This window comes from Triticum aestivum, chromosome 6B, assembly GCF_018294505.1.
Source record: "Triticum aestivum cultivar Chinese Spring chromosome 6B, IWGSC CS RefSeq v2.1, whole genome shotgun sequence".
NCBI lineage: Eukaryota > Viridiplantae > Streptophyta > Magnoliopsida > Poales > Poaceae > Triticum > Triticum aestivum.
The window spans coordinates 85986797-85998540 of NC_057810.1; the positions used below are offsets into that span (position 1 = coordinate 85986797).

An 11744-nucleotide genomic window follows, 5' to 3' on the forward strand; every position below is an offset into this window, starting at 1 on the left:
CGGGATGCTCGGGTCAATATTCACTGTGAATGGAGCAATTTCATCAAACTTTTCATAATCTTCTGACTTGTCTGTCTTGTCATCCACTCCCACGATGTTTCTCTTCCCAGAAAGAACTATGTGCCGCTTTGGCTCATCGTACGATGCATTCGCTTCCTTATCTTTTCTTTTTCTTGGCTTGGTAGACATGTCCTTCACATAGAAAACCTGTGTCACATCATTGGCTAGGACGAATGGTTCGTCTGCGTACGCAAGATTGTTGAGATCCACTGTTGTCATTCCGTACTGCGGGTCTTCCGTTACCCCGCCTCGTGTCATATTGACCCATTTGCACCGAAACAAAGGGACCTTTAAACCACGTCGATAGTCAAGTTCCCATATGTCCTGTATATAACCATAATATGTTTCCTTTCCCGTCTTGGTTTCTGCATCAAAGCGGACACCACTGTTTTGGTTGGTGCTCTTCTTATCTTGGGTGATCGTGTAAAATGTATTACCATTTATCTCGTACCCTTTGAAAGTCATTATATTCGAAGATGGTAACTAGGACAGCAAGTACAGGTCATCTTCAATAGAGGTGTCATGCATGGTACGTGTCTGCAACCAGCTGGCGAAACTCCTGGTTTGTTCATGTGTAATCCAGTCATCAGACCGCTCCGGGTGTTTGGAGCGTAGCAAATTCTTCTGTTCATCCATATACGGAGCCACCAAGGCGGAATTCTGTAGAACTGTGTAGTGTGCTTCAGTGAGAGAATGTCCGTCCATACATATTATTTGTTCCCCTCCTAGCATGCCTTTTCCATCCAGTCTGCCCTTATGCCGCGATTCAGGAACACCAATCGGCTTAAGGTCAGAAATAAAGTCAATACAAAACTCAATGACCTCCTCATTTTGATGGCCCTTGGAGATGCTTCCTTCTGGCCTAGCACGGTTATGAACATATTTCTTTAAGACTCCCATGAACCTCTCAAAGGGGAATATATTGTGTAGAAATACAGGACCCAAAACGTTAATCTCTTCGCATAGGTGAACTAGGACGTGCGTCATGATGTTGAAGAAGGATGGTGGGAACACCAACTTGAAACTGACAAGACATTGCACCAAATCATTCTGTAACCTTGGTATGATTTCTGGATCGATTACCTTCTGAGAGATTGCATTGAGAAATGCACATAGCTTCACAATGCCTAATCAAACGTTTTCCAGTAGAAGCCCCATCAATGCAACCGAAAGTAGTTGCGTCATAATCACGTGGCAGTCATGAGACTTTAGGTTCTGAAACTTTTTCTCTGCCATGTTTATTATTCCCTTTATATTCGACGAGAAGCCAGACGGTACCTTAATACTGAGCAGGCATTCAAAGAAGATTTTCTTCTCTTCTTTGGTAAGAGCGTAGCTTGCATGACCCTGATGTATGCCATCTTCTCCGTGCATACTTTGCTGGTCCTCCTGTGCCTAAGGTGTATCTTTTGTCTTCCCATACACGCCCAAGAAGCCAAGCAGGGTCACGCAAAGATTCTTCGTCACGTGCATCACGTCGATTGCGGAGCGGACCTCTAGGTCTTTCCAATATGGCAGGTCCCAAAATATAGATTTCTTCTTCCACATGGGTGCGCGTCCGTCAGCGTCCTTCGGAACAGGTTGTCCGCCAGGACCCTTTCCAAATATCACCTTCAAATCCTTGACCATATCATGTACATCAGCACCAGTACGGTGGCGAGGCTTCGTCCGGTGATCCGCCTCACCTTTGAAATGCTTGCCTTTCTTTCTTACGGGATGCCTGCTCGGAAGAAATCGACGATGTCCCAGGTACACATTCTTCTTACAACTATTCAAATATATACTGTCGGTATCATCCAAACAGTGCGTGCATCCGCGGTATCCCTTGTTTGTCTGTCCTGAAAGGTTACTGAGAGCAGGCCAATCATTGATGGTCACGAACAGCAACGCCTTTAGGTGAAATCCTTCCCCCATGTGCTCATCCCACGCACGTACACCTGTTCCATTCCACAGTTGTAAGAGTTCTTCAACTAATGGTCTTAGGTACACATCAATGTCGTTGCCGGGTTGCTTAGGGCCTTGGATGAGCACTGGCATCATAATGAACTTCCGCTTCATGCACAACCAAGGAGGAAGGTTATACAAACATAGAGTCACAGGACAGGTGCTATGGTTGCTGCTCTGCTCTCCAAAAGGATTAATGCCATCTGCGCTTAGACCAAACCATACGCTCCTTGCGTCATCTGCAAACTCCTTCCCGTACTTTCTTTCGATTTTTCTCCATTGCGACCCGTCAGCGGGTACTCTCAACTTTCCGTCTTTCTTACGGTCTTCTTTGTGCCATCGCATCGCCTTGGCATGCTCTTTGTTTTGGAACAAACGTTTCAACCGTGGTATTATAGGAGAATACCACATTACCTTGGCAGGAATCTTCTTCCTGGGGCGCTCGCCCTTGACATCACCATGCTCATCGCGGCTGATCTTATAGCGTAATGCACCACATAACGGGCAAGCGTTCAAATCCTCGTACTCACCGCGGTAGAGGATGCAATCATTAGGGCATGCATGTATCTTCTGCACCTCTAACCCTAGAGGGCAGACAACCTTCTTTGCTTCATACGTACTCTTGGGCAATTCGTTGTCCTTTGGAAGCATATCCTTTATCATTACCGGCAACTTTCCAAATCCCTTGTCAGATACACCATTCTCTGCCTTCCATTGCAGCAATTCCAGTGTGGTGCCCAACTTTTTCTTGTCACCTACGCAATTCGGGTACAACAATTTTTTGTGATCCTCTAATATGCGCTGCATCTTCTTCTTCTCCAAATCACTTGCGTAGTTTCTCTTTGCATCGGCAATGGCCCGACCTAGATCATCAACGGGCTCATCTGATGCCTCTTCTTCAGCTTCTTCCCGCATTGCCGGCTCAGCTTCTTCCCGCATTACCGGCTCAGCTTCTTCCCCCATTGTTGTATCATCGTATTCAGGAAACCCATGGCCAGGATAGCTGTCGTCGTCCTCTTCTTCTTCATTGTCTTCCATTATAACCCCTCTTTATCTGTGCTTGGTCCAAACATTATAGTGGGGCATGAAACTGGACTCAAACAGGTGGACGTGAATGGTTCTTGACGTAGAGTAATTGCGACCATTCTTACAGCCAGCACATGGATAAGGCATAAAACCATTCGCCCACTTGTTTGCCTCAGCCGCAAGCAGAAAAGTATGCACGCCCTCAACGAACTGGGGAGAGCATCGGTCTTCGTACATCCATTGCCGGCTCATCTTCATTACACAACACCGAATAGACCAAATTAATACAAGTTCATACATAAAGTTCATACAACACTTAAATGCAACAAACAAATAACTCTCTAGCTAAAGCATTTAAATGCAACAACAAATGCGATCAAGATCGCAACTAAGGTAACAATTGATCCAACAGCATAATGATACCAAGCCTCACTATCGATGGCATATTTTCTAATCTTTCTAATCTTCAAGCGCTTTTTCTCCATCTTGATCTTGTGATCACCGACGACATCGGCAACATGCAACTCCAATTCCATCTTATCCCCCTCAATTCTTTTCAATTTTTCTTTCAAGTACTCGTTTTTTCTTTCAACTAAATTTAACCTCTCGATAATAGGGTCGGTTGGAATTTCCGGTTCACGTACCTCCTAGATAAAAATATTTATGTCAACTTGATGGGCATAATTTGTCATAAACATGAAATGCAACAAATAGTTTTAAAAGAGAATATACCACATCCGAATCATAACAAGGACGAGGGCCGACGGGGACGGATATCAAAACCATGGCACTATGTATAACAAACAACGTACGTGTAAGATAATTATTATACGAGTAACTATATATCCAAATGACACAAACATCAATTTTTTATATAAAATTTCATGAACAAGAGGCTCACCACAAGGTGGTGCCGGCGACGGGACGGTGCGGGCGATCGACGGTGGTTACGACGGAGATTTAGACGGCACTAAGTAAACCACACCTACATATGCAAACTAAGTGTTATTTTGACCTCAAATTGTATATAAATCAAATACTACCACATATAATTCCTCCCAAATTACTAAAACCCACAATTAGTCACTATATAAACCAATGCAAGAGCTAATCTAGCAATGAGAGATGAAAGGACAAAGTTGCTAACCTTGGTGATCATTTGAATGGGTGAGGGCCTGCAAATCTTGACAAATTTGGGGCAAATTTTGTGATGAACTCGAGAGGCAGAAGGGAAGAACAGAGGAGAGGGAGAGGGGAAAGGGGAAAGAACAGAGTGCGGGTGGACGAAGGGTTTATATAGGGCGACCTTTAGTACCGGCTCATGCCACGTACTGGTACTAATGGTGCTGGAAGGGCCCCACTCTGACAACATCCTGCCACCACTTTCTTTAGTACCGGTTCGTGGCACGAACCGGTACTAAAGAGCTCCTCCCGCCTAGCCGTTGGAACCGGCACTAATGGACACATTAGTGTCGGTTCTGTTACAAACCGGGACTAATGTGTCTCACATTTGACCCTTTTTCTACTAGTGTTTACACGTGTTGTATAACATTATTTATTTATTATTGGGAAAGACCATGGATTTTTTTAGCAAATGAAAGACCATGAATTGACTATTATTTATTTGCGTTATTGGAAAAATCTGTTGTGCCAAAGGTTTTGCAAGCGTCCGAGAAAAAGAAAGAACCCAACATAATACAAGAAGAGTTTTCAAAATTTATATTGCCGTTTAGTGAAACTTTTTTTCAATCACTGGATGTGAATGCTCGCGCTGAGTTACTCATGAGAGCCATCGTCACTAATTCACTACGTACAAAAACAAGGTGAAAGTTTTCATATACCGCTAGTTGCTCAAACAAACATAGGTAAACTATAATATCCTATCTAAAGTAACACCGTTTCACATCGGACGAGGTACATACACCGCCCATTTGCACATTTTGTTTTGGAAACTATCACAGAAAAGGCTCCCCATCTGAATAAATTTTATTTTTTGTTTTTATTTTTACAAACTAGACAAAGCGAGAAGTAAAGAAGTCTCGCCACAGACAAGGCGAGAAGCAAGAACCTGAACTTGTGTGCGTTCTTGACCAAATAGGAAGGCAGATGCATGGCAGACGCTGAGCTGGGTATGGCAGTCCCTGGGCTTGGTATGGCGCGAAGGAAATCAGACATGAAGCAAGATTCGCAAGAACACAATGATTTGATTCTAATTTCTAAAATAAATACCTGATAATTGGCAAAGATGACAATAATATACTTCTAATCCTAGACAAACATGTATAGTTCATTAGAAGTGGCAGCATCATCACATATAGATATTAAAATCACTTTTACTACTGGGAGCTACTATTTGTATTGCAAAACATCCCACTAACTTCAGCGCCAAATGTGGTTTTATGTATGTATTCATGACTGTTAAGTACTTTTACAACGCTTAACGTTCTACCAGTCTGGATCAAAATACTAGTGAAAAAACAGCTTGAATAATTTGAATAGCAGAGTGCAAAACGGGATTTTGCAAAAGTTCAGTTCACACATTGCGTCAGAGAAGCAAACACTGCAGCAGATGGCTTAGCTAACATTGATATAATTCTAGATCCCCTAGCTTTTGGGACATTTCTATCACTTATTTTATTTCTCACCTTTGTAAATGACCTATCTATTATATGAGAAATAAAGTCGTTTTGCTGTCAAAAAAATATTTTAATTTTTATGTATGTGTATATCCTTATATGCATATACATATACGCTGAGGGATCCTTCAAAATTACTGGTGAACATTGTTAGCTTTCTTTGCCTTGTTTCAAAAAATATATATGGGAATGATAAAGTCACATAGACGGGAATAACAAAGTCACATAGTCTACAAGGCAAACCGAAATTGTGCAGAGTACCAAGACAAGGTTCCGACACTGAGCACAAATAGATAAGTAAGGCATGATAAATGAACCTGGCGACTACCTACTCATCTTTGTTTCCAGGAAACTAATCAAGTAGGTAGGATCCAACGATGGCAGTGACTAGCTCTATGGTAGCCTTGCCAAGGTTGAACTTTGTTGCCCCGGTGAGAATCGCCTTGCACTTCATGATGGTGACCGTGGGTTCCTACCGAGCCATGATGTGGCGTCTGCGACGAACCTTGGCGGCAGAGTCCTTGACCCTCTTGGCGCGCCCACAGTGCTTGCGCAGCTCGTATTCGCCCATGTAGGTACAGTTGGATTCCTCCTTAAGTTGAGCTTCTTGTTCCAACTTTTCCCTATATAGCTTCTCGTCTTCAAATAGAGATTCTAATTCGTTTCCAGGAAACTCGCCCATCCAGCAAGGCGTGTACGGAAAAGATGTGTCCGTCTTTCCATATGGTGGTTCATCATAAACTGCTCCCATCCATGGCCTTGAACTGCCCAAGTCTTGAAATTTTGAGATGTTCCAGTCATAGGCCAATCCTCTGGTTGTTATTGCAGATGAAAATCAAGAAGACAACCTCTTTGTAAGGATGAAATCCAAGGAGGAAATAATCTCCATCGACGTCTTCAACCTCTTCAATGACATTTTGAGTGTCAATAACGTTATCCTCATCAGAGTTCCAATCATATTTCTCTTCCGCAGTCACTTTGTGATTCTCGGGATCTTCAGAGCACCACTTACGGTAGTTAACATCTTGTAAGATCCATTGTCTGCCCACTTGTTGAGCATAGTCATCATGTTCAAAGGTCTTAAGACAGGTATCATGTTTTAATAGCCATTCTATTCGACCGCATGATTCACTGAGATACCAAACCTGAAGTCGATTCCGGTCATCAAGTATTGCATAATACACCCCTCTCAACGATCTCCCGAGATGGTGGTGATTGGGATATCGCATCAATTCACTGGCACCTGGTAGTTTAATTACTCTGTATGTGTGATTTGACAAGGACATTCTACAAACATAAACATTAGGATAAAGTAGATTATTAACAGCATGAGTGGATCATAGTTGTATATTATATATACTGTATTTGTTGAAAGAGAATGACAACTGAGGAGGGAGCGACTACAATACCTGGTAAGATAGCCATGCCGGCAATGGATGTAGAGCGCGCTTTGCTGGTGCTGGTAGACGGCATGATAACTATACTGATAACAATAGTGATCATACCACAAATTCCACTGCTTGTTGGCGACGATCCCTGCAGCTTCCCCTTCCCGAAGGAAGGTTGTCTTCTCCCATCGCTGAGTCACCGACGAGAACACATGGATGAAGTATGATGCAGGGGGCCACTCCGATTCGAGCAACGGGTTGTCGCCGTCGGTTTCGCCGTCACAGGGCAGTGGGGCGCGTGGGATCAGAAAGACCTGGTAGTGCAGCGAGACAACAGGGTCAAATGCGAGGTAGGCGGTCTGCTCGAATCCTGGCATGTGCGGCCGGGGGCGTTTGGGCAGACGCGCCCACCGACGCGTGGCCGGGTTGACGACGTACTCGCGCGGCAGTGCATCGTCACCCGACTCGCAGCAAAGCAGAAGGCCGTGGCAGTGGTCCGTGACCTTGACGCCCATGCAGGGCAGGAAATCGAGCCCTCCGTCAATCGCCGGGCCCGTCGAGGGGCGGGCGAAGAACTCCGAGAAGAAAGTCTGACTGAAGTTGATGAAGATGCCGCGCACCGAGCGCGGAAGCAGGTTGCCGCGCAGGCGGCCGTCGACGGCGTCGCGCCACGCCTTGCACACCCGCCGGGCCTCGGCCAGGACGTGCGGCGGGAGACGCCGGAGGACCTCGGCGAGCGCGTCTTCGGGCAGCGCGGCCGGCTCCGATTCCATCGCCGATCGATCTCCTTTCGAGATCGCGCACGGGGCGCTGTGTCTTCCGCCGCAAAGACGTTGTTACACTCTTCCTGGATCCAGATCTAGAGGTTCAGGGGAGGAATTGGGAACGAATAGACCAAGCGGCCGGGGATTTGGGATCCATGGTGATCCATGGTTTCTCAAGAATGAAGACTATGAGTCTATGAACTACTCCCCTGGTCGAAACACACAACACACGCGACCTGGTCACTCTTTTTTTTTTGAGGGGTACGCGACCTGGTCACTCGTGCAGCCTAACACGACGCACACTTACAATGCCCTCTGGCCCATAGGCAGCCTGCCTCCTTCCGTCCAGAAGCATTGGTCACAGGGAGCTCCTATTTGACGGGCAGTCTTTGCAAAAAAACAAAACAAATTGACTGGCAGTGATATGCATTGCTTATGCGCACATTCAAAATAGTTCATGAGTTCAGAAACATTCGTGAATTAAAAAAATGTCTGCCAATTCCAGAAATGTTTGTGAATTCTAAAAATGTCCACGTATTCGGAAAAAAAAAATTGTGGGTTTGAAAATGTTCATGGATTCAAAAGATGTTCACGCAAATTTAAAAAGAATCACAGATTAAAAACTTGTTCATGTATTCCAGAAATGTCCACAAATTCAAAAATTGTTCATGGTGAATTCATAAACTTGTTGGGGAACGTAGCATGCAATTTCAAAAAATTTCTAGGATCACGCAAGATTTATCTAGGAGATGCATAGCAACGAGAAGGGGAGAGTGTGTCTACGTACCCTCGTAGACCGAAAGCGGAAGCGTTAGTATAACACGGTTGATGTAATCGAACGTCTTCGCGATCCGGCCGATCTAGTACCGACCGTACGGCACCTCTGAGTTCAGCACACGTTCAGCTCGATGACGTTCCTCGAACTCTTGATCTAGCAGAGAGTCGAGGGAGAGTTTCGTCAGCACGACGGCGTGGTGACGGTGATGGTGATCTGATCCGCGTAGGGCTTCGCCTAAGCACTAAGACACTATGACCGGAGGAGTAAACTGTGGAGGGGGACACCGCACACGGCTAAGAGAATAACTGTTGTGTCTCCTAGGGGTGCCCTGCCCACATATATAAAAGAGGGAGGGGAGGAGGCCGGCCACCAGGGGCGCGCCATGAGGGGGGGGGGGGGAGTGAGGGAGTCCTGGATTAGGGGGTCCCCGGGCATCCAGGACATGTGACATGCGCCGGACTGCTAGGCCATGAAGATACAAGATAGAAGACTTCCCCCCGTGTCCGGACATGACTCTTCTTTGCGTGTGTGGCAAGCTTGACGTCCGGATGTATGGTTTCCTTCCCCTGTAAACCGACCTTGTACAACCCTAGCCCCTTCCGGTGTCTATATAAACCGGAGGGTTTAGTCCATAGAGGCAATCATAATCATACAGGCTAGACATCTAGGGTTTAGCCATTACGATCTCGAGGTAAATCAACTCTTGTAACCCCTATACTTATCAAAGTCAATCAAGCAGGAAGTAGGGTATTACCTACATCAAGAGGGCCCGAACCTGGGTAAACATCGTTTCCCCCGCCTCCTGTTACCTTCGATCCTTAGACGCACAGTTCGGGACCCCCTACCCGAGATCTGCCAGTTTTGACACCGACAGGGAGTCCTACTAGGACTCCACTCCTAGTAGGATTCGGCCCCCCCTTTTCCCTTTCTCATCGGAGGGGGGAAAGGAAGAAGAGGGAGAGGGAGAGGGAAAGGGGGCCGCACCCCCTCCTCCTTGTCCTATTCGGACTCCCTTGGAGGGGGGCGCGAGCCACCCCTTGCGGGCTATCCTCTCTCTCCCTTAAGGCCCATGTAGGCACAATACTTCCTCGGGGGGGGGGGGGGGGGGTGTTTCGGTAACCCCTCAGTTCTCCGAAATATATACTCGAACCATTCCGGTGTCCGAATATCATCGTCCAATATATATCAATCTTTACTTCTCGACCATTTCGAGACTCCTCGTCATGTCCGTGATCTCATCCCACTAGTAGAAAAAGGCTCATTTGTCTCGATTCCAGAGGCCCATTTGTCCCGGTTCTGGACACTGGTCACTGGTGCCTAACATGACGCGCGCTTACAATGCCCTCTAGCCCATTTGTCCCCGTCGAGAAGCATTGGTCGTGAAAGGGAGCTCCTATTTGATGGGCAGTCTTTGCTCAAAAACAAATTGACAGGCAGTGATATGCATTGCCTATGCGTACATTCAAAAAAGTTCAACAGTTCAGAAACATTCGTGAATTCGAAAAATGTCCGCCAATTCCAAAAATGTTTGTGAATTCTAAAAATGTCCACGTATTCGGAAAAAAATTGTGGGTTTGAAAAATGTTCACAGATTCAAAAGATGTTCACGCAAATTTAAAAAGAATCACAGATTAAAAACATGTTCATGTATTCCAAACATGTCCCCGAATTCACAAACTGATCATGGTGAATTCATAAACTGTACACCAATTTGAAAGTTCACCTGTTCAAAAAGTATTTGCGGATTCAAAAAAAAGTTCACATATTTAAAAAGTCTTCGCATCTTCAAATATTATTCATGAATTTAAAAAATCTTGAACTCAAAAATATATTCATGAATTTGGGAAAATGTTTGAAAAATTTAAAATATTCATGAATTTGAAAAAACGTTCACAAGTTTGAAAGATCTTCAAAATTTTGGAAAAATAATTACGAATTCAAAAACTATTCAACATATATTCGAAAGAATATACTGAATATTTCACATTTCATATTTAAAAATTACATCACATAGATGGAATATGGTCATGTGTTTTAAAAGAAACTAGAAAATAGAAAATAAATTGGAAAGGTGGGAAAGGAAATGTGTAATAGAAGAAAATAAAAAATAAAAAATAAATAAGGTGATAAAAAGATAATAGAATCAATGGAAAAGGAAAACCGGCTGATAAAAAGATAAAAAGAAAACCGGCTGATAAAAAATAAATAAGGTGATAAAAAGATAAAAAGATAGTAGAATCAATAAAAAACAGGACTCTAGACTAATCTAGAAACAAGATATCCTAAACAGCGCTCTCAGCACCGGTTTAGGATCCTGCCTCTAGAAAAAGAACTATACTGTAGACCAGTCTAGAAACGACAGCTCGTAAACGGCGCTCTCAGGTCAAGACGCACTTTCCCTCAAAAAAAAAAAATCTCATGACACACCGGCTGAGTCCAACTGGGTCGGCCCATTGATGGATATTGTAACGAGCGCACTGTAGTGACACCATTTCCCGTAACGACCTGGAGTACACCTTTTCCTGTGATGACCTGGACTACAGTAGCAAGCACATATTAAAATTATGACAACAATTTTGAAAATGCAAAAAAACATGTATTTTCTAATACATTTTGAAAACGTGGCCATATTTTAAAATTAGAAAGAGTTTTTGAAAATCTTGAATATTTTTGGAATTCTCTTTTGAACATTGTTTGAAAATCTTGAACTATTTTTTAATTTATAATGATTTTATAAAAAACTCAAATAATTTTTGAAAAGTGTGAAAAAAAAATTTTATTCCAAAATTTTTCAAAAAAGTAATTTTATTAAATAACCAACAATTTTAAAAAGTGTGAACTATTTTTAATACCAAATATCTTTTGAAAAAACACAACAACTTTCTATATATTTTTGAATTATAATAAAAATCTGAAAATAACTTTTAAAAGAGAAACAAAAAAATACAGTAAAGAAAACAATATAAAATTTTGGTTTAGGAACTACAAGAAAAACCGAAATCCCTACACTAGGCTAGCTACATGGGTTGGCCCACCCAGAGCATTCGCCTCGTCTGTCTGTGCTAAAGGGCGCCTATTTGACGCAAAATGCGTCAGATAGGAGTTGATCGAGGTGCAAACCTCAAATTATGTAGTATAATTTAGGTCA

At 43.6% G+C, this 11744-nt stretch overlaps 1 pseudogene; it reads right to left on the reverse strand.

Moving 5' to 3' along the window:
• Positions 1-5832: 5832 nt before the first annotated feature.
• LOC123133593 (uncharacterized) lies at positions 5833-8046 on the reverse strand (annotated as a pseudogene).
• Positions 8047-11744: the final 3698 nt, after the last annotated feature.